Source organism: Chelonus insularis, unplaced genomic scaffold, assembly GCF_013357705.1.
Source record: "Chelonus insularis isolate UGA/USDA-ARS -01 unplaced genomic scaffold, ASM1335770v1 scaffold_362_pilon, whole genome shotgun sequence".
NCBI classification, from domain to species: Eukaryota; Metazoa; Arthropoda; class Insecta; order Hymenoptera; family Braconidae; genus Chelonus; species Chelonus insularis.
This window is the reverse complement of record NW_023276793.1, coordinates 659,686-683,185: the sequence shown is the minus strand read 5'-3', so window position 1 is coordinate 683,185 and position 23,500 is coordinate 659,686. Positions and strand designations below refer to the sequence as shown.

Below are 23,500 nucleotides of genomic sequence, written 5' to 3'. Positions count from 1 at the left end.
GCCCTGTTTGTTTACAAGCGAAACATTTCAAAGAATCCGAGCTTGGATAGATGAAGTAATTAAACTCGTCATATTTAAGCTTGATGATCTCAGGCAGTTTACTACAGTCTTCGGGTTTGATAAATACTTGTCTTCGAAAACTTATGACGTGATTGTATTCATTCGATGTTATTCCTGCTCTGAGAAATGTGACCGGTGAACCTCGCCGGATGCCATGACTGTCTAATATATTTTCTATGATCACATGTGGAATGGTCGGGCAGGCGTTGGACAGGATTACTCTCTGGAGTTTGGCAACCAGTGGACGAATTGTTACTGCATGTGCGCCTATTTTGAGACTTTTATATTTGTCTGTTAGTTCATCTACCATGATTTTACTGGATAAAAACAAGCATACTCGGTTGTTAGAAATTCTTGACGCAAAGAGAACGTTTTTGGGTAGTATGATGTTTCCTACTGCATGAGCATAATCAGAGAGAGATAAACCATCGACACAATCTAACACTAATCCTTGATCTCTCTTGGGGAACTGCGGAGTTGGTGTAGCTTCTGTTTTACTTTTTGGAGCGGCACTTTGGGCTGCGGCACTGTACGACGGAGCTGCGTGCTCTATTGACGCTGATGCAGCCGTCAAATCACTCGCGGGCATTGTTACAGAACTATTCAAAAAACTAGGTGACGGCGAGCTTTCATTTGAGGAAAGCATAACTTACACGCGCACTAGGCACACGCGGAAGCCAGGGCCGAGAAGGCCTGGCACGTTACTTTGATGTTTTGGTTTACAAATTAAGTAGGTTTATCGGAGCAATTATTGACACGTCTATACTCGACGAGTGCTTGGCACCGACCTTCGAGACACTTCTAGATTATTGTATACTCTATTTAACTTTTGCATTAATTTTAAAATAATAAACACCTCACTATTTTTTAAGTTTTTGAATCTTATACAATTGAAAATATGGAAAAGTCTTTTCATACGGTTAATTGTCCTTTTTTAACTTATTATGATGCAAAATTTACACCTAGAAAATTCAATAAGCTAAGTTTATTTGTTCATTCGAACATACAAATTATGAGAAGTATTTTTTCTTTTTTTAGTGATTAATTTTCTATTTTTTTGTAAAAAAAATATAGTATATTATTTTTTTGCCTTTTTTACATGTGACATCCATTTTTAATTATTATTTCTTACATTATTATATATTTATTACATCGAATTCTTCTTTACAAATGTCATGTGTAAATCAATAATATAATTTAATTTTTGGGCACATTTTTTCATAGGTTATTGCGGATATTTTGACTTTGGAAAATTAAAAATTGCCCATTTTACAAAAAATGCGCCCACAAATGGAGCAAAGCCTCCTATATTGACTGGACTAATTATGATCAGTTCCTGACCAAAATATAGTATGGTATTTTTTCAGTCAATATAATAAGTAATATTTTCAGTCTGTAATAAAAGTTATCAAATAATAATTTTCATAATAGTTCACAATAATCGTATATATGTTTTAGTCAAGACTAATATTTTACTAGAAATACACTGCGCGCTCTTCGAGGTTCGTTCTTTCTGATTGGTCGATTTAATTTCGTATTCTTCAATTATTGTTTTTTGGTACTCATTACGGTAATTTAAAAATTCTTTTTGTTAGTATCATTATTGAATTGTAATCTCTATGATTTTATAAAAAATATATTATAAACATTTAATTATATTCACACGAACAGTTTGTTGTAATTGTACTTCTTTGCCTGACAGTAAGTCATGAGTTTTAATAGATAGGATAAAAGTATTTTCTCTTCATTTCAATAATAAATTATCCTTATAATGAAATATTGTTTGATGTTATTCTGACTTCTACTAGTAGTTCATTATTTTATAAAGCTGTAATTTTAATATGCTGACTATAACTATTATATATGATACTTGAAAGAAAAAAATTAATCAAAGTTTCTAAACAATTTTTAATCAATTAAACAAGTTATTACTGAGTATTCAAGTTCAGCGCTGAGCCTTTTAAGCCATTGTGCTGGGTCTGTTTGCACAGTAAAGACGGTCGTCTCATGTCTTAGGCCTGCTGGTTCCCATATTCCCAAGTTACTTCGGTTCCCTTTTTAGAACAGTCCCTGTTCATTTCCATAGTGGTTTAAATCAAATTGAAACGTTATTTTTTTGCCTCTGGAGATTCCACCAGCCACCTCGTGGCCCGCCAGTTTTCCAGCATCAGCTAGGCAAAATCTATAAGCCCGGTGTCAACCTTAGAAGTCGTCCCAGTTCTACAAGAAATCGCCCTGCTTTCGGAGCTTCCGCCGGTTACCTCAGGGGTCCCTGGTTTCCTCAGTATCAGCTTAAGATAACGAGAAAGAGTGAAGAATTTTGTGGTCCACCTGTGCAGAGCCTCTCGCTCAAGTAAGGCTATATACAATGGAGTGTCGCTTGGTTCCTCAAGTGCATCGTAGCGGCATTAGTACTTATGTACTATTTAGTCATCAGCACGATAGCTTACACATCTTTGACTGCCTTCTGAGAGGCCTCCCGCTCATTGTGGTTAGAGAAAAGACTATATTATAGATGGGTCTTGTCTCGGCCGGGACATTAAACCCGCTACCTATCGTGCGCCAGGCTGGCACGTTATCACTTAGGTCACGATATCGGTAAACATATTATAAGTATTCGTCTTTTTAAATAATATTACATATGTATCTGTTAATTTATATGTAATTGTTATAACATATTTAATAACTCGATAGCTCAGCAGGTAAGGGCATCGGTTTTCAATAATTCACTTTTCCTCAAAAATTTCATTAAGTATAATTAATTAATAATATTTGTTATGCAAAAAACATTTAAAAAAATTATCAAAGTATTTGTTTTTTTTTTAACTAAAGAAACTATAATAAGAGCTCGATAAATTCACCTTACTCCCTAACCCTCCTCCTCATCAGACAAGCGAATCCAGTTCATTTCATTTGAGATGTAACGTTCATTGTCATATCTGGATCCAAAATACTAATTCATTCCTAATCAGACTTAAGGTAATCCTGATCTGGATTGGAAACGGAACTGATTTCTAATCTGATAATTGAGTAATTTTAATAAAAATAACAAGAGCGTAATGATCATTGCTGGCAACAAACACATAAAATGCTACAAAAACGAAGAAAAAAAAATGGATGCTAAATCTAACTTAGACTGGGAGTATTATATTGATAAGTATTACTTGTATATCTATTTTGTAATTTATTTTATTACTTGATTGTCTGGACGAAATTTATGTCAACTATGCATTGTAAATTTAAGTACTTAATAAAAGGTTGCAGAAAAGTATTTAGATTTACATTATAAGTATAATTTATTATTTTTAACTAATAATTAACAAAAATAAACTAAAAATTGAGAATCCCTTTAAAAAAATGTTTATTTCGATATAGACAGAAAAAATATTTGTGAAGTTAGAGTTGCGATGAAATTTGTGATTCGTATATTCAAAGTAGAGTTAGCAATAAATGTTGAGGATATTGTTTTCTCACAATGTGCCGGATATTGTGGATTTGTAAATTTAGTTATAAATGTATTTACTCAAATGCAATTACAACAACCAGATAGTTGACGTAAGTTTTAATTATTTTCCTGTAACGTAAAGCTGCTTGATGAAAGACCTTAAACAGATTGATGAATACGATTGACCATTGTTATGACTATTATTATTTTTATGAATGTAGTATTTCAACATTAATGATGATTTTGAATTTAAAACTTAAATAAGTGGCTTGAAAATGATGATAGACTATAAAAAAAAATTTTTTGAAATAAAAACAGATGAAAATTAAAAAACCTTCAAGTTTGTTAAATTCTTAAAAAATTAGCAACACGATTTAGTGAGTCATCAGGGTTGCATTTCGTGTTAATTGGATCCATAATTCATGTCGATTTCAACACCGTCCGGTCGTGTTCTATAAATTAGAACGACAGTCTATTAACTCTTGCTTTCAAGAGATACCAAGGGAAATTTCTCGAACAAGAAGTATTTTCCAATAACAATGTATCGAACATAATTCTTTGAGAATCAAAAAAGAAAAATAAAAAAATCCCCAACATATTTATTTTTGTCCTTCTGTGCATTTTTCTGCTTACAGTCGTTGAATAATCGTTAATAAAATTTACATCGCAAATTTTACAATACATAAATATTCATATATTTTACATTTTTCTTTTTTATTTTCTATAAAATGTTGAATTTACCGGCGATTGATTTCCATTATCTATTAATCTACGATGGTGAAAATAATTTTTTTTTTAATGAAATGCTCTTTTTGTGAGGAATAATTCTTGAATTTTTGTTTGATTTTCATATGTATATATATCCAGTGTTCACTGAACTTTTATACTCTCATTAATCTCAAGAGCTTTGCTATATACGTTCAATTCGACTTTACTGCTTTTATTTTCATTCTCTCATTTTTTTCCTCCCTTGAGGTTGGCTTTGTTCGAATCACTTTACTATCACCGTCTGTTTCTTTCATTCAACTTATCATTCTTTTTATCCTAGAGTCAATGCATTCTTGAAGAAAAAGTGAGAAAAGTGTATACTTCTCTCACTTGACCGACCAATGTAATACCTTCCGGTAAAACGATGTTCTTTCCTCAAGATTCAAACGAAGCATACTTTTTTTTCTTTTTTCATTTATCTGTTTTCGTATTTATAATACTTTTCTTTTCATTCCCTTTAATTTGCACTCAGATTGCTCGAGTAAATATGCTCTAAAGAGTAAAATTTTTTTATGTACACTGAAAAAAAAATTTATTTATAGTTAACATGTTATGATTATAGATAAAATTCTACATTAACTATTAGTAAATCTTACTTCAATTAAACATGATTTTTTTCCGTGTATAGAATATTTATCATTTGTGAAAAAACAAAATGCTTACAAAGCTTTGACATGAATTTTTCAACCTATTTCACTAAAATTGAATTTAATTAACTGTAAAAAATTTCTGTAGTAATTTTAATGTACATATAATGGAATTTTTTACATGTGCAATTGCATAGTAATTTTTACTAAACATCGTGAAGTAAATTTTATGCACGCACATGGAAATTTACTCAACATCTATTGAAAATTATAATACATGGGAGACAAAAGTTTTAGATCAAAAGTAACCCTGATATTTATTTATTAAAAATAAAATTAAAAAATATTTCGATTATTTTAAGATTTGTTTATTGTTGACTTATTATAGAGTAAACATTATAGTTTGTAAAAATTCTGCAAGAGATACATATTCTAGTAAAGATGGTCATCGGGGAGATTTGAATTTACGACCGCCAACTCGTGTATTTAAATATAAATATTGCATTTCTACTCAGGATTGTGCAAAGATATCCACGAAAAACTTTTGAGGTTATCAACTCACCGGCATTAGACGTGTTTCAATGTGCACATTGAAAAATACTTAACACATGTATTGTAATTTTCAGTCAGTACAGATGAATTTTCAATTTTATCAGGGAATTTCAATAAAATTTATTCAAGTTCCGCTATAATATGAAATTTTACTCTACATCATTAAACATTCGTACAAATATAGAATTATCCTACGATTGTTCATGAAATAAAAAGTTATTGACAGTGTTTAGGAAATTTCATGTACAATTGTAAGTTAAAATCGTTGAATTTTCAATTTACTTTTTACAGTGAATACTTTGTACTTGTATCCTCTCGTCACTCCTGGGCTGAATATACAAAGCTGGGCCTGAAGAGTCACTGCTGAAGAGACGAGATATCACAGAATGAGAGTTCGCTAAAATATTAGTAGAGTACGAACTGTCCAAACGTTGTGAAACATGGTTTCACTCTGGAAGTGGACAGCCCATAGGACTGAAACTTGCAGCGTCTTATCAGTCACCCCAACGCGGAGTTTCGTGCGATTACATACATGGTATATCCGTAGGCCTTATGTGAAAGACCACGTAATTATACTCAATCAACGAAAAAGAAACAGAGATAGTTTCCAAACTGTAGGTGATTGGGAGAAAGGTTCCAGGAAACTCAATTAAGAAATTCAGAATGCGAGTGGAAGTCGCGAAGCGCGGAAAACTGAAGATACTCATTGAACTGAATGTGTCGAAAAACCAGAAGACGGTCGAAATCCGAAGAAAAAAGAGGGTGATAAGGAAAAGGAAGGCCCCGATAGAATAGGGGTCATTGGTCAGAGAGGGTAGACAAAAAACCAGGACTCTAGTTTTTTTTGTTGGAAAATAGAAAGTTTTGAACACATCTAGCAAGAAGAATTTCAAATAAAGAGAATGATGGAAAATCCATTGTACTCAAAAGATTAACTTTTTATTAGAAAATTTTCTTAATTTTATTTCAAATGATTTATAAAAAATTTCAATTGTTATAAAAAATGCAAGAATTAAAAAAATATGTAGTTACTAATACAATAGTTTGTTGATATTCATTCCACTTAACAATAATATTTATAATTTAATTAGTTTAAAGATGTTACGATCAATCCTAATATAATTGATTGTTTGAGAAATAATTAGAGTTCTGAGGCGCAATCGGTCAAGTGTTCCTACCCATTATTACTGATCCCAGATTCAAATTCCGTTCTATACATGGAATGACCATATATGATACACGAAAAATAATATTTAAATACGTTCCATGACCTGTAAACACATGGAAATTTTTTTTTGTAAATGAAGAGATTAAATAAAAAAAACCAGATCTAATAACAGGTCAATTTTTGATAATTGAGCACAATATCAGGTCTTCATTTTGACCTTATTCAGATTTTTTTTGGTCAAAATACGGTTTTATTGGTCGACGTAGGATATTAAAGAGAAGTTACCTGAATTACAACATCAACCTTCCGTTTTCAATGTGATCATGCTTTCAGAAACATAGTCGTAATGACTTTAAAGAAAAGAGAAAACCTAGTTACAAAAAAAGTATAATGAGAAAATGTGACTTTCGAATACTCGTTTTCAACTTTTATATCAAAGCTTTTTAAGAAGAAAAAAAATTTTTTAAGTGATATAAGCTCGAAAGTACCGAAAAAGTAAATTTTTTTCGAGAGAACTATTTTTTACAAAGTCTACTTTCATGGTTCTGAAAAGTCAATTTCGCCATGAATAGATTAAAAAGTAATCATTCTTGATTTAAGCACAGTCTTATAAAAATTACTGTTGCTTTCTTCACTGTTTATAAATGTGGAGAAGCTAATCAAGCAGCAAATCACGTTTTTTTTTCAGTGTGAGTTATCCGAAGACATCCGCTTACTATTTTTCAAGAATTTTGGCATTTAATAAAAAAGTATTTCTTTGCAAAATTACCTAAAATCAGAATCTATGATCATTAACCCTCTCTTCCTCCCTTCACTGCTTCACTTTTTGAATTGAACAGTACCTAAGTTAGGAAAACTAAGTAAATATTTTACAATTAAATTTTTATCTGCTTTTTGATCAATTACTTATTGTATCGTTTATAAACGGATAGAAATCGTTTTTTAATTCCAGTTTAACATAAATTTATAATTTTAAAGTTTAAAGTTAAAGCACAATGTACATATAATAAATGTGATATAATAGAGAGGATATATCTTTTGTTTGTCCAGTTATGTTTTTGATAGCAGTATGATTATTATATGATAGATAAAAGCAAATATGTAGATATAATAAGAAATTTTTGATTGTATAGCGTTGTTTTTTGTGAAAGATATCTTGATATTGGAAATAGATATGAGAAATACGCGTGAATATTTTTTATTTAAAAACTAACCAAAGGTACTGATTTTTTAAATTTTGTTTACCCGTTGATTACTTTTAACTAATCACCTTTTTTTCTATTGATTTATTACGAAATTTTGATAAAACTTTTACAGCATTGATCCTCGGTAACTTTTTATAATTTTTTTCTTAAAATTACATTCATATTTATAGAGTTTTGTCGTGAATAAGGGAAATGTATGTGTTAATTCAAAACAAGTTAAGCATCATGTTGGAGGAGCCGCTTTGTAGTTTGTTCACACCCTGGTAAATTATATAAAATCAGAAATTCGCTATTTCTATTATGTCATCCACAAATAATAATTAAAGGAAGTACAACTTTGTATTAATACGATACGTAGATATCTCAAACTTTGTCGCAATTTAGTGATTTTATCCTGAATCGGAATCTACTAGACGTTTTTTTTATAAAAATAACTATTAAACAAACAAAATTAAATGAAATTTTTAAAAATATCTGTGGCGTGCAAAATTTTTTGTTAAAATTTATTTATTATTCGTAATGTTAATGAAATAATTGGAATAGCCTACTATTTGTTAAGATGACGTATTCTATTAACATTGTGAACCTTAGAAGCTTACTAATTATCATCTAAATTCTATTCAAAAGGTATTTATGAAGACAATTTATTATGCTTTCTACAATAATTATAACATTGTGAAAACTAGATATTAAAGATAGTTTGATAAACAACATGAGTAATGAATAACAGCAGTTGAGACCATGTAAATGTACTTGGTGCCAAAAAGTCCAAGCATTAGATCTGAGAGAAATTGGCCAGAGATACAGAATTTCACAAGGATGGAATGAGAAAATATAACGACGTTATCCTCATTGCATATTCGCGTGGATAAAGCAAGGGTACAAGCTTGCTAAGCTGTAACAAAGTTCTCAAATAGAGTTTGAGAAAACGGGGATTCACACATAGAATAATGTCATCTAGAAGACGAAGTAATTGAAGTAAGTAAATGTTAAAATATGTAAGCTGATGTTCACGGAAATTATGATTTTTATCTACAAATGTCTTTACATACGTAAACATATTTGTCTTGTTTCATCAGTTTGTTTCATTTTCTTTCATTTACTTTCAACCTTTCTACGATAAAAATAAATTCGCGAGCCCATATATTTTCTTAATGTAGTATCACAATAGATATAGATGTGTACACAACGGCTGTATGCAGATACTATATTTGCATTTTCATGTAACGACAGCAGGGTCGAAACCGTTTCTAGATCTTTTCATTATTTGCTATACAAAAAATAATGTATATTCAATGCAATGATAATACGTACCATATCGATACAAATTTTAATAAAGGTTTAAACTTCGAGAGTAAAATTTTTAAATAAATTCATCCAATTTAAATAGAATATAAGCTCTGTTGAACATTTTGAAGATTTTGGTACCGTTATTAATTGATCTTTATTCATTTTAAAATTTGTACCTTAATATTATTGACAAATAATTGATTTCAATATTGTAAATTTACATCAGCAAATACTTATTTCTCAGAATTCCGTTTAACTCATGTTATAGAAGGTATACTTTTCACAATAGTTTTTCAATTAAAAATTTGTATTAATAAGGTAATTCAAATAAATACCACCAATTCGACATATATTATCAAAGAAATGTTTCATCAAATACGAATTTGTTGTTGTTCTTGTAAGTAAAATAAAAAATTGCTTGACTCTTATGAAGTACGAAGTATTTTAATTCATCAGTCAAATGTGAATAATCACAAGTATCATTTTATACGTTAAGTTTGTTCTATAATTTGTAACTTTAGAGTCAATATAATATATTATTGTAGAATTTAATTTGTAATGTTTTCCCAATTTGACGTGTCAAGCTAAATATAGCCTGATTTAATCCAAATTATTTTGGATCATATCTAGTTTCAAGGTAAATTTACATTTATTAGTTATACAATAAAAACATTAATAGGACATTGTTACATTATCATGATGATAGTAAATGCAATAAAAATATCAAAATGTGACTATAATTATTCGTATTTTCAAATTTATTTTGAAAATTTAAACCAGATGAAAACATAGACGAGTGATAACTACAAAATTGAAAAGACGATGTAGTAACAAAAAGTAGACGACTAACATCAAAATCATCACAAAGAATGACTTAAAGCAGGAAAAGTGCAGCAGTCAATAATGCAAATGTTCCATAGCAACAAAGATAGCAGTCGAAATATACAGTGTACTAGAAACAAAGAAAGAAAAAGGGCAAGAAACAGTAGTTAATATTTCAAGATAGAGAGTAACAAAAATAACAAGAATTGATAAGACAAAAAGATCGATAGATAGGTACGTTTACAATTCAGATGATTAAATACAGTAATCGAAGAACAATAAGTAAATAAACAAAAATACGGTGGGTACATGATAATCATTATGTAGAGTCAAGGTAAAATTTTCAAAATTTATACAACAAAATCAAAGTACATGTGATTCATACAGAGCAGAAAGTCTGTTGATATTTCTTTAACTGTTAATAATATGAGTAAGGTTTCCGTATTTGAACTTCAAGAATACTACATTTCTTGGATATAGTTCCGATTAGGGGGGACACCTCCAAAAATAAATTATTTGTACTGGGTTGCTATAAATTTGTGATTAAATTCATTCAAGCCGTATGAGGGATGGCGCAGAGCCGTGGGAGGTAGCCACGTTTGACAAATACAGGTACAATTTTAAGCGAATTATATTGATTGAGGAGATAGTTCAACTAGTAAAGCAGTTAGCGCGTAACTGGAAGGTCCAGGTTCGACTTCCAGTCTCAACAGAATATATTTTCACCCTAATCGGAACTTTATCCCATTTCTTTTCATCTATTCAAACAAACTCAACAGTTCCAAATACAACTTAGCTTTATCTAAAAAGCCTATTAACGTGGTAGGGCCATAACTCATTTAGTATGTATAATTGAAATAGCTGCAAACAGAAAGGTGCGAAATTTAAAAAAAGTGCTTACTCGCAGTGAAAAAGACAGATTTCTTCAAGAAGTGAACATTACTAATATTGGTCTTTGAGAATGACACTTTTAAGGCATTAGCGACTGCTAAAAATAGTAATAAAGAGTTGACTAGCAGACTTAGGTGCGAGATACCAGAAATTATAAGTCCTTTAGAGTCGGATTGGTATTTGACCAAGTGTTACAGATATGAGGAATTTAAGTTGATTATAACCATGGCATACGCCATGAAATTGCCGAGCTACTCATAACCTGTCTCTGCATGATGAAAACGTGCGTAATTTTATGAGGGTTCATCATGGAAAATTAAAAATACTTCTTTCACTATTCTTTGACGACTGCAAGCCGGCTAAAAATAAAAAAAAATGTTAATCGGTATTAGAGTTCCAGACACATAAAAAAATATTGCCATAGAGAGTTTAGATGTGTCAAATGTAGAGTACAGCTCTAAGTAAGGTAAAAAAGTCAAAGACGCCCGGCCAAAGTGCGGACTTTGTGAAGGCAATTACACAGCCAATTTTAAAGGCTGTCTAGTATGTAGAAAAATTATTGAAAAAAATTTCAAACCAGTAACAGAAAGCTCTAGAGAGATACTTAATTCCTTTTATTTTTCGCAAAAATTTGTATCCACGAAAGGCTACTTTTTAAGATGTAAAAATCATATCTTTGCTCTTTACCATCACATTCCAATGAAACTTGGTTTGGACTACCCAATGAAAATCAAACAACAAATTGCAGAGAGAAAGAAGCTAAGACGAAGATGACAGATCAAAGCATGTCTAGAAATAAGAGAATTCCCAATAAACCTCCTACCAATGTCATTGTCCATGCATCTCGTATCTGATTACTGGAAGATAACGCAAATATTAATACTACTCAAACTTGGTAAACCACCCAAAGAAAGAACATCATACAGATCAATTAGCCTGTTACCTATTATCTGGAAACTCTTCGAAAAGTTCATATTGAGAAGAATGAAGCTAATGCTGGAAAAAGAAGAGTTGATTTCAAACCATCAATGTGGATTCAGAAATAAATACTCTACAGTAGAGCAAACCTACAAAGTTTTTAACACTATATCTAATGCAAAAAAATTGAAAAATACTGCTGATCGGTTTTTTTATATCTAGCAGGCTTTCAAAAAAGTGTGGCACGATGGCATTGTATAAAATTAAACTGTAACTACCATATTTCTACTTACTGCTCCGATTTTACTTCAGAAATAGAAAATTTCCATTCAGAAATGTACAGAGTTCGTTAACGTTGCATGTCATCGATTCTGGTGTGCCACACAAGATAGTACTATCATTGGACTGGTATTATACACTATTTACACAGCAGATCCACCTGTCAGAAGCAACGTCACCATTGCACTCTCTGAAAACACAGTAGTACTTGCGGTCTACGACAATCTGTTGATGGTCTCGAACTTACTTCAAAACAAACTGGATGAAATCCAAGCATAGTTTACTAAGACTTGGAGGTAAGATTTAGAAAAATGTATTGACTTATTAACAGGAAATCTGAACTTTCATTGTATAATGAAACACTCATCTATAAAGTAATTATTAAACTCATCTAAACCCACTGTATTGAACTATGGGCCACAACCAGTACATTAAACATTGAGATAATTCTGTGTTTCTAGTCGAAGGCTTTAGAATCATTGTTAACGCCTCATGGTATGTCTCTAATTTTAACATCCACGAAGACTTGGATATGAAAATAGATCGAAAAACTATAAACAAGCTAAGCCTTAGCTACAAAATAAAAATGAGCATCCATTCCTCCAACATACTCACAGCCGATCTTTCCAATGAGCAACTAACGCATATAGGGAAATGTATGTCCCCTCGCAAAAAAAATTAAAATTTTCATGATTTCTGTTTTTTATATTTTTTGGTTTTTTTTAATCAAATAAACACCTGTATGACAAAGAGACAATAGTCTCCTGCGTACGGTGTTGTGTCTAAGAAAAGGAACTTATGTGATTTTGGAAGGATAGAAGGATAGAATTTGAAAGTAATCAAGATAAACATTATAGTTAAATACGTAATGAAGTAGAGATTTGAAAATATATGATAAAATCTTTTATGGAAAATATCGAAGTTAAATATGTATTAAATAAATGGACCGTAAGGTTAAAGAGTGGTTTCTTTGCAGCTTTACTTTTCTCTTGATTTCGGCAAGTAAAATGTTTGACTTTTTTCCGAGAAGTTATTACAATAAATCTGTTTTTTTTTTTCAAATCAACGTATCTTTACTTTTTGAGATGTTCAATTTTACGGAGAACTAAGAATCCCAAAAAATATTTACATAATGTACATTCGTGAGCTTTTTTTTCTTGGTAATTAATTTTTTGTAAAATATGTCAGTGTTTGATTATCAATATTTGTTTAAAAAGATAAAAATATCTAAATAGGTCTTTTGAAAATCAAGCAGATGATTATTCTGGATACTTTGAATCATGTTAACATATAAAAAATTTTCTGGCTGTTTTTATTTTAGATAATTAAATCAATTTATAATATCAAATTATTGAAAATACCTAACACAATACTGAAGCTTTATTGTCAATTATTAAAAATTTCCCATTTAGAGAAAATGAATTTTGAAGCTTCTATGATACAGCTCGATATCTCTTGTCAATACAATCTGTAGTTTTCCAGTTACTTTGACTTTGAATTTTATTTTTTTCATTTTAAAATAAAATCACATTTTTCATTTTTTTTCATTTCTCCTCCTTTTTAATATGTAAACATGAAACATTTCTCTCAGTATTTGAGAGAAAAATTTGATAGAAAATGTCGATAGATCCAAAAGAGATTTTCACAGAAATACAGGCAATTCTAGACTTGAAGGAAATGTATTTATCTTTGTTGAATTTCCTGTCAGATGGTTCTCCTTTGCAATTGCTACAAAGTCTATGATGTGGTATAGGACAAATTACTGACAACCTTTTGATAGTGGTGAAGTTTGCAAAAGAGATAGCAGTTTACCATGATGTGCAACCTCTAACTTTTGCCAAAAGTCTTGGAATACATTTGATTAATTTTCGACAAGAAATGCCTGAAAGACATCGTGTATTAAGTAAAATTTATTTAAATGAGTAAGTTTAATTGAATAGTTTTATTTGCTTATCAAATTAAAGCCATGAAGCTGATGATTCAGCATTAGATATCTATGAGCGATTGAATTATGGAGATGAGACGAGACTTTCCTAAACGTCCCAGTGGTGAATAGATGATTAAATCTTTGAATGAAGAAGCTACCGAGAGATTATGTATTCCGAAACAGCATCCCTTACAACACAGATTAAAGAATTCATGAACTAAGTTGCTTATAACTACTAGTTTCTGATCGATAAGATTACATTCTAAAAATATAGTGAAATTCCAATTTTTAATTATTATTTTATCTATAAGTTTATATTAAATTTATCGAAAATATCAAATCAACATAATATTTATACTTTTATTACATTATTTATATAAAACAGTTGATGATTTTATTTGAGACAGATATTAAAAATTATTTAATTATGAAAATAATATTACATGATACAAAATTTTAGTAGTATAGCATTGAGTTTTCATCAGTAATTTTAATCTGGCCACTCGTTAAATTAATGAATATCAATTTAAAAGACTTACTTATGTATTTTTAAGTTCAAATTTTGGAAAAAAGTTATACATACCAATAATTAAAACGTTCACATAATAATTATTTAAAAAGATATTCGTACATTTGTCACATTGGTTGAAGATCAAGCTATTATGAAATAGGAACTCATCAGTGCTTTTATTTGAAGCTTAATTTTCATAGGCAGTAACTTTAAATAATACAATAACTGCGGAAAATGTGTTATTAAAAATTTACGGTTGTTACCTTTTCAAATGTATAAATTATTTAAATGATTAATTATGAACACTCAATTCCATTAATATATATATATATATATGAAATCAAGTCATTAATTTTAAAAGCTGAATAATCTGTCTACTGATTTATTGACAACTACTTTCAATATTACGATACCTTCCGAGCATGTCTCTACTGTGATTAGCTCTTACTTAAAAAGCTTATCGTTAATTCTGATTTAAATATTATTAAAATTCATATTATCTTACTGTAGATGATGAAAGAAAGAACAAATGAAGATTAATAAAGAGTCATAATTAAGAAGAATGATACAATTTATTTACTTAGTCCTCACATTATTTATAATATTCTTTATTATTTATTAGTTTTAGGGAGAGAAGAGGTCAAGTGGAACACAATGAAAAAATTTAGATAAAAAAATTAAGCATTATATTAACAAATGTTGATAATTTTTAATGCATAAATAAATTAAACAATTAATGTACAAAAAGTACAATAAGCGCTTTTAATCTTATTTTAATAAATTAGTACATTTTCTCGAGCGTTTTATTCTGCCCTCGCGTTCCCCTCTACCCACCTTTCTCCTATTGTTGTTTATTAATGGTGAAACGAAGTTACGTTTTTAGGCCGATATTATAGAAAATTAATTTGTTTAATGGATCGATAATCAGAAAAATTGATTTATCGACCCATGAAAAGTAGCGCGAAATTTAAATTATCGGCAAAGCCTATTAAAACCATGTAATAGAGAGAGAGGGTCATAAGAAATATAATAGATTTGAGAGAGAGAGAGAGAGAGAGAGAGAGATATTGTGATGATTTTGTTGTCATAACGACTTCCCACGCAACTCACTACACTAGTGGTGGGGGATAACAAAGTGGGCGGAGTCAAGCTGTATAAATAGGGCCGATTTTTCGGCAGTCGACACACTTGTCTCTGAAGTGTTAGAGTGAAGAGACCGGCGAGAGTTGTAGCTCTTGCTGTACAATTCAGAGTTGTAACTCTGGCTAAAAGGTTGTAGCCTTTTAGTTTCCTGGAGAGTGGAAGCTTTCCGAAAGTAGGAACTGGTGGTTGTAGCCTTCCGGCCTGCAGTTGGTGCCCTTGGTATTAGTTAGCAATCGAGAGTTGAGGCTCACGATTAAGTCCGTGGAGGAGTTGTAGCTCGTCAGCTGTTCAGGCAAGGTTGAAGCCTTCCCTTCAGGAGTTGTTAGCTCCTACAGTGTTCCAAGACTAACGAGTTGTTAGCTTGTCCGAGTTAGATAGGTCACTTAGATTAGGAGTTGAGAGTCGTAGCTCACACCTGTACCCCTAGAAGAGTTGTAGCTCTTCGTCGACGAGTTAAAGCTCGTCGATTACCTAGGTAAGGTTGTAGCCTTCCCTCTGAGAGTTGCTAGCCCTCAGAGTACCCTAGGTTCAGTTGTAGCTCATCCGTGTAGTTGATAGGCTTGGGGTACACGTTTTGGGTGGGTTTTTATGATATCAACTCTCTCGAGTATAGTAGTGGCATTGTAGATCCATTCGGTAACTAAGGGTTGATTGTATTCATGTAAAGGTACTTTAAGATAAAGTTTATTGGTAAAGCTGGACAATTGGAAATCTCGAATAGAATAAATATATGTTGTAAATTGTTTATATAATAAAGTTGGAATTGGATTTTAATTTGTGTACAGAGAACTTACTTTGTAACATATCCGCCATAGAATCCTGGGCCAAAATTTGCTAATTCTAAATTGGGGCGAGAATTTTCTTGAAGATTCGCCTTAAGGTAATTTTATTCGTTACAATGGTTACTATAAGAAAAATTTTTTTTTAAATTAATATTAATTCCCATCACTTTCATTCTTCTATCTTTTGTGACCACATTTATTTTTATGTTTTATTAATTATATATTATTTCATGAGTAAAAGAAGATAAGAGCATGGGGAAAGGTGGGATAAAGTGGTACATAAAGAAAAAACGTAAATCAATTGACAAACAAAGAGCGCAAGAAGTGTTTTTAAACTTATTTTAATCTACATCTAAAATACTAAACCGATAGTTTTATGTTTTATCAAAGATTCAAAATTCTTTTATGGACATTTCGTAATAGATTTTTAAAATTTTTCTGCAAGACCAGTTGTGATGAATGGAACACGATTAAAAATAGTGTTTCCTTGATCCCCTAGCCGAAAGTACGGTCTTTCTGGTCGCATTTCGCTTCCAAGAACAACAGGTTTTTATGGCCTCTTCGAGCTAATGCGCGCTCCAATTAGCTAAAAATTTTTGTAGCCTGCTGAGTTGAAGTATATGGCACAGCGCTTTCACCATAACCTAGGTCAACTACAGTCGAATCTCGTTATAATTGACCACTTGGGCAGATCAACATTCATAATTTCAAAAATACGCGGCATCTTATTATAAACATGATTGGCCAAACAAAAAATTAGGTGGAAATAGGGGAAGTTTATTATAATGAGAGAGTGCAGTCAATTATAACCAGCGGTCCATGTAACGAGGTCCATTACAACGAAATTCAACTGTAAAACGTACATTAACTTTTATTGTGTAAATAGGTAAACAGAATCGAAATTTCTTTATCTGATCATTCCGCAGATGAAGAACTGATAAAAAATTTTTGATGAAGAAGCTAAAATAATTGTCTAAACAGAAACATTATTGAACAAATCTAGTGAACGCTATTTATTAGTTTATAATCATTATAAAAAGTGGCAAATAGAAAATGTAAATTCTTTATTAAACTCGGATGAAAATAATTTGATTGTTTATTTTATTAAACTAAAAAGAAAACTAAAACCACCGACTCTTTGGAGTATTTGGAGCATACTACGAAAAACTTTGAATATAAATGATGACGTCAATATCAGTAACTTTTTAAAGTTGAAAAGTATGATAACCAACAATTCCAAAGGTACAAGCCTAAAAAGTCTTTCATTCTAAGGTGGGATCAAATCATGGAATCTATGAAAAATACACCGGATCGTATATACTTAGCTGCAAAGATAATAGTTATCATACGTATGTCTCAATTAATGCTTTACTTCTTATGTATAGTTCTGTTGCATTCTTACACTCGTAATAATTGCAGATTATACTTGTATTCAGTGTTCGCGATGCTCTTCGATGTGATGAGATTATTGGCCAGTTCATCATTGGATCCCTATTCTATGATAAAGATAAGCTATATATTTTATTGAGATCAACAGAAGAATTCAGTGACAGGTTTTTTATCCAATATCATCAAACTACTAAAAAGCACAAAATAAGAAAAATACTCCAAACGATTGCTTCTTAATTAAATTTAAAAGATGTAAAACGATACACCGGTCACTGTTTTAGACGAACATCTGCAAGATTTTTTTCGAAGTCTGGCGCAAAGATGCAAACAATTAAACAAATGGGGAACAGTTAATATCAATCCATAATTATTTATAGTTGTTTTTTGTGATCATCATCACATTAATTATAATTATACTCTTCATATTTGTAAAGTTTCATCGGAATTAGTTCAGTCGTTTTTTAAATGAGTCCAGACAGGCGGGCCTACAAAAATTCTACAAATCGTTATTTGTTTTAATAATGTGCAAATAACGTTCAGAGAATAGTCGAACGCAATTTTCTAAATATTACAGACATACATTCTAATTTTATTTATATTGATAATCATTCTATAACTTATAAAAATTAATCAATACTTCGCTCGTTGCACTTAATGTAAATAGTAAACGTTCGAAAAATTTATGCTAACAGCAATGGACCGGATATCATTAAATTACAGAACAACTCATTTTCATGAATTACACAAATCCTGATAACTCGTAATATTTTCTATAAATTAGAGGAAAAGAAGAAACAATATTTTCGTAAGGACAATTTTTATTCGAAAGTTATTTGTCAAAATTCTGGCAAATTTTACTTAAATAAAATGCGTAAAATATAAGTCATATAACTCTTTTCTATTACTTCGTGATGGCCGATTGATTCTAAAATAACTTTCACCATTAATTCGCATTCAATCATTGTATCAATGACGTAGTAAGTGAAAATAGGTTTACAGTAATTTTTACTGCTCTAAATAGTTCACGAAAAAAAATTTTGTACTATAAATGACTACAAAGTTTAGGTAAACAGAAAACATGGCAAGCGGTATGGTAAAAGAAATAAAATTTTAAATAATTTTGACTATTGTTGTGCAATATTTTTTACGACAACTCTTGATTTGATTTAAGCTTACTCAGATACGATACTTGTAAAATCAAACGTTGAAGTGAAAAAATTTTAGTGAGAGAAAAATTTTTTTTTTATTAGATTAGATTAAAGAAAACAGAATCTTGAGTAATATACGACAATTCTGAAGATACTTGGGTTAGAACATCTGGAGAAATGGGAACTAACGTCGACGACAAGAACGTCGGATAATTGAATCCAGTAGAAAGAGTCGTAGAAGGAAAATAGCAGATGTATAGAGGTTGGAAGTAAAAGCTTCTTCATTCGTAAGTGACGAAGAGAGGATAAGAAGACGAGAATGAGTTAGCGCTTCTTCCTCTTTCGACATTGTACCAACAATTGAATATTCAGGCAGATGGATTAAAATTCAGAGGGCGGTACAACAACGCCTAGAATCTGAGAAATATTCTCCTTCCTCTCACTAGTCACGCACTTCTTGAATTATATTTATATATAGTATAAAAGGCACTAAGCTTTGACAAATTCGCAACAATGTAAAAAAAAATACATTTCGTCTTATTTCTGTGCTTTTAAACTTTCTTCCAAGAATATATTATTTCATATATTAATAATAGTTGAGAAAAACATCGAGTTTAAATAAATTAGATACTTTTGAAAAGTATGTTGAAATATAAAGAAAAAAATTTAATATAACCTGTTAAAGTTCAAGTTAAATTGTTGCTAGATACTTTTAAAATTTAATTAACCGTGTTACTTTGTAATGTAGCTTCTTCGTATCTGTGTTTAACCACATTTCTAGACGATAATTAAAATCTTCTATCTTTGTTCATGATATACGAAAGAGAAAAATAGAATTTAAAGATAAGAAAATGCTTTTAAGAGACACAATTATATCCGTTCAATTGTTGACATTCAATTTTATTACTTTAAAAATTTAATTACTTGAAAAAGTTTTATTTATTATTATAACGTACAAGTGAAATATTTTCTTAATTTACTCGTATATCAAGAAGATTTTTGTTATTCAGAAAAAATTACAACCTTAAAAAGAACTGAACTAGTTTTTTAACGTTTAATTTTGCTACCAAACGAATGTCTTATTTTATTATTGTGATGAAATTTTTATTGTTTGTTAAAATAAATACCCAAAATATTTTATTTCCTTTTTATGAGACAAAGTTTGTTCGTTATTTTCAGACAAAAGATGACTTTTAGTTATCTGAGTTAATCAAATAAAAACTTTATTAATTGCATCAATTCTTCTAATAAGAACATTATCGAATTTTATTGGGTGAAAAAAAATTCAACTTATCCATTTATAACAAAAATAGAAAAAGATTTTTGCAGAGAATGTATCAAAGATAAAAAACATTTAAATTAAATCAAATAATAATTATTAGAATCACTAATAAGAACTGTAAAGAAATTCATTAGTTTGTACTCAACAAAATCAAGAAATGTTTGCTTGAACTCAAGTTTATTTAAAGATGACTAAAATGTTTGTTCTGAAGTGACTTCTCGGTTCTTTTCGATTGATTGCCTTCTTAACTCACCCTGAACAACTAAAAGTAATCCTTAGAAAAAGAAGAACTAGAGCAGACAAAACAGAAACTTTCTCTTCAACACAACTACAATTCCCTTCAAATTTATCATAGGGACAAGTGTAAAAACAAATGTAAATACCCACCGTTGAATTAGTTGAAGAAGCTTTCCCTACTTTAAAGAAAATAATATTCGTATGCTTTAAAACAAATTGAACAATTGTGGAGTCTTTTATGTATCTCGTCTGACAACTATTTTTAGTAATATTTATGCTTCAAAATAATTAACTTTGACATTTTAGTTATATTGGTAATTTAAATTTTATCTACAAAAAAAAAATTATAAAAAACACAAAAATGTTTCTTCAAATTTTTTTGGAATAAAATGTTTTGAAACTTGCAAAAAAATTAAAATTCGAATGACAAAGTTTTTGGATCTATCATATTGTACGTAAAAAAGTCTGACTACTGTAATGTTTTCTCTACTGCATCGAAACTTTTGTGACAATCTTAAACGAGCCCAGTGTATGTTTGACTATAGTCGATTTCAAATCCATTCAATGATTCGCAAACAATGATACAAGTTTACCGGAACTGATATAGGGAAACAGAAACGATAGACAACATACGAACATATATACATTATGGATGAAAGACAAGACATACGGGCTGTAGTGGTATCGATATATTGGTTACTATGTATCAGCCTCTAGAACCCCGATTCTCTCTTGACTCTTGTCTACTTCACTACATACCAAACACAACTTAAACCGTGTATAATCCGTTCATGTCGCCTATTTTAAGAGGATTAACAATGTTATAATTTGTAAAATATTAAAATGTTATTAATGAAAATAACGCTAATACAAACCAATGGCGTTATTATTAATTACTTTCCAATAATGAGGTTAAAATTTTCAAAAGTTTATAAATAACAAATGAATGATTGAAATCTCAATAAAGTGACATGAACTACTAAAATCGAATGAATTGTCATTACTAAATTTTACTATAATTATTTATCTTATTAACACTTTTTTAATAATTAAGATTCATTAACATATGTCATAATAATTCTAAAAATAGAATAATTGTTTTCATAACAAAATTTCAACTGTCGAATATCTTTAGCAAAAAATTTTTTCAGATGATTGTTAACGTATTTTAAAACGTATTTTAAAAAATTGGTTACATGGTAATGGATTGTTTTTGTCCATATTTCATATTAATATCAATAATAATTGAGAAAAAGCATCTCGTTTGTTTTGTTAGTTTATTTATAAAATTAATAAAGATTTATTTTTAGTAAAAAAATTAACATTTTTATCTTTTGTGGAATATTAACTTTACGATTGTAAAATAAGCATTTTAGGATAGAGACTGCACTAGAAATTTATGGCACCCAGATGGCATATAAAGGGATTCAAACTTGTGTTATCTTCTCTCGTTACAGAATATCCATGATAATTTTAATCCGAATGAGCCTTTCAATTATCGAGCGACGGTAGTTTAGGTTATCATGAATATTAATGATAAAAAAAATATATTCACTTACCGGAATCTAGTTATTTCAATTACAATTAATTACGGCAACACCTAAAATCAGAAAACAAATAACTATCATTAAAATTAATGATCTTACTCCAATTAAGTTTAATATTATTTTTTAAAATTCATAAAAAATGGAAAAAAAATGAATAATTAAGAAACAATGTAATAATGTTTCGTAGATTAAGTATCAGATATTAAAAAAATTTCAAAACTACACGGAGAGAAAGGAATTGTAAATTTTACTCCAATAAATAGTAGTCTGATATTTCGGGTAGAAAAATGGCAATAAGCAATTGTTTAATTAGTATACATTACAATTTTTTCTTTTAAAAATGTTATTACACGCTCTAATTGTAATATTTTATATTTATTTTTATATAGTTCACAATTTGCATTCATAATAAAATTTTTAAAAGAAAAAATTGTAATGTATACTAATTAAACAATTGCTTATTGCCATTTTTCTACCCGAAATGTCAGACTACTATTTATTGGAGTAAAATTTACAATTCCTTTTTCTCCGTGTATAAAGATAAAAAATACAAAAGAATTGATATCTTATCGATCAATGTAAGTGTCACATAATAATTGTTTGAAATCTCTAGTAGGAACATACAACAGATCCATTATTGATACAGTAATGGAACAAGCAGGAAGTTATCATCCAGCAATGTTTCCGTACTCAGCCATGACTGGATGATAACTTTATTTACTGGCAAGACTGGCATATTCTACTAGAGAATATAGTTTTCATTTACTTCTTATAGATGGACTTGTAAAAACGAAATCATTGATGTAATAATGATCAAATGATTATTTTTACTCCGAGATATTTTTGTTGCTTTCGATAAAAAAGTCAACTATTTTGGAATTTTATAGCTCTCCGAACATAGATTTATTCAGTTCTTGATTTACTGATTATAGTTATGAAAGATATCTTTAATAAAAAATGCTAAGTTTCTCATAATCATGGACAAGTATAAATTCTAATTACGATGTCACTCATTTAAGAATCTACGTAGATAAAAAGAATGGAAATTTTCATTAATTCAATGAAATACAATATTAATCAAGTGAGTGACTTCATATTAAAACACTTTTAGTGCATTGGAACAAAACACTTCCAAATTTAAGATTCGCAGTAAAAGCTCGTTTAAATTGATAGAAGCGTACCATTAACTGCTCCAATATTATTTTCAGCTAAATATTCTCGCCTATCAATTATTTAATTAGTCTTAAAAATGAATTAGAGAATATTTAATTTTTTAGAGTAATTGTCATTTGTTCTTTTTTAGAAAGCACTTGATCAATGTCAGTTTGTTAAATTTTTGTTATTGAAAAATTTTTACTGTTCAAAATGGATTTAATTTTACAGATATTTTGTCAGTGAATGTTAATTTACATAGAATCTATATCCAAAATGACTGCATTTTTTATAAAAAAATAGATTTAAAATCATTCATATGAAAGAATCGATCATCACAACGTTTAAGTAGGGAAATACGACTGCTGTAGACAGATCGCTTATCCAATCTCTTCTG

General features: G+C 29.7%; 1 protein-coding gene across 3 annotated transcripts in view; it reads right to left on the bottom strand.

Annotated features, from left to right (window-relative positions):
* Tpst (tyrosylprotein sulfotransferase) overlaps positions 1-23,500 on the bottom strand; it is a 154,517-nt gene that overhangs the window by 92,792 nt on the left and 38,225 nt on the right. Inside the window, exon 2 of one of the 3 annotated variants that reach the window (XM_035094207.1) lies at positions 21,964-22,004. The exons of the other annotated variants lie outside the window; for them this stretch is intronic. The gene's annotated coding sequence lies outside the window, so the exon portion shown is untranslated. The remainder of the gene's footprint in view (positions 1-21,963; positions 22,005-23,500) is intronic. 3 annotated transcript variants of the gene reach the window in all.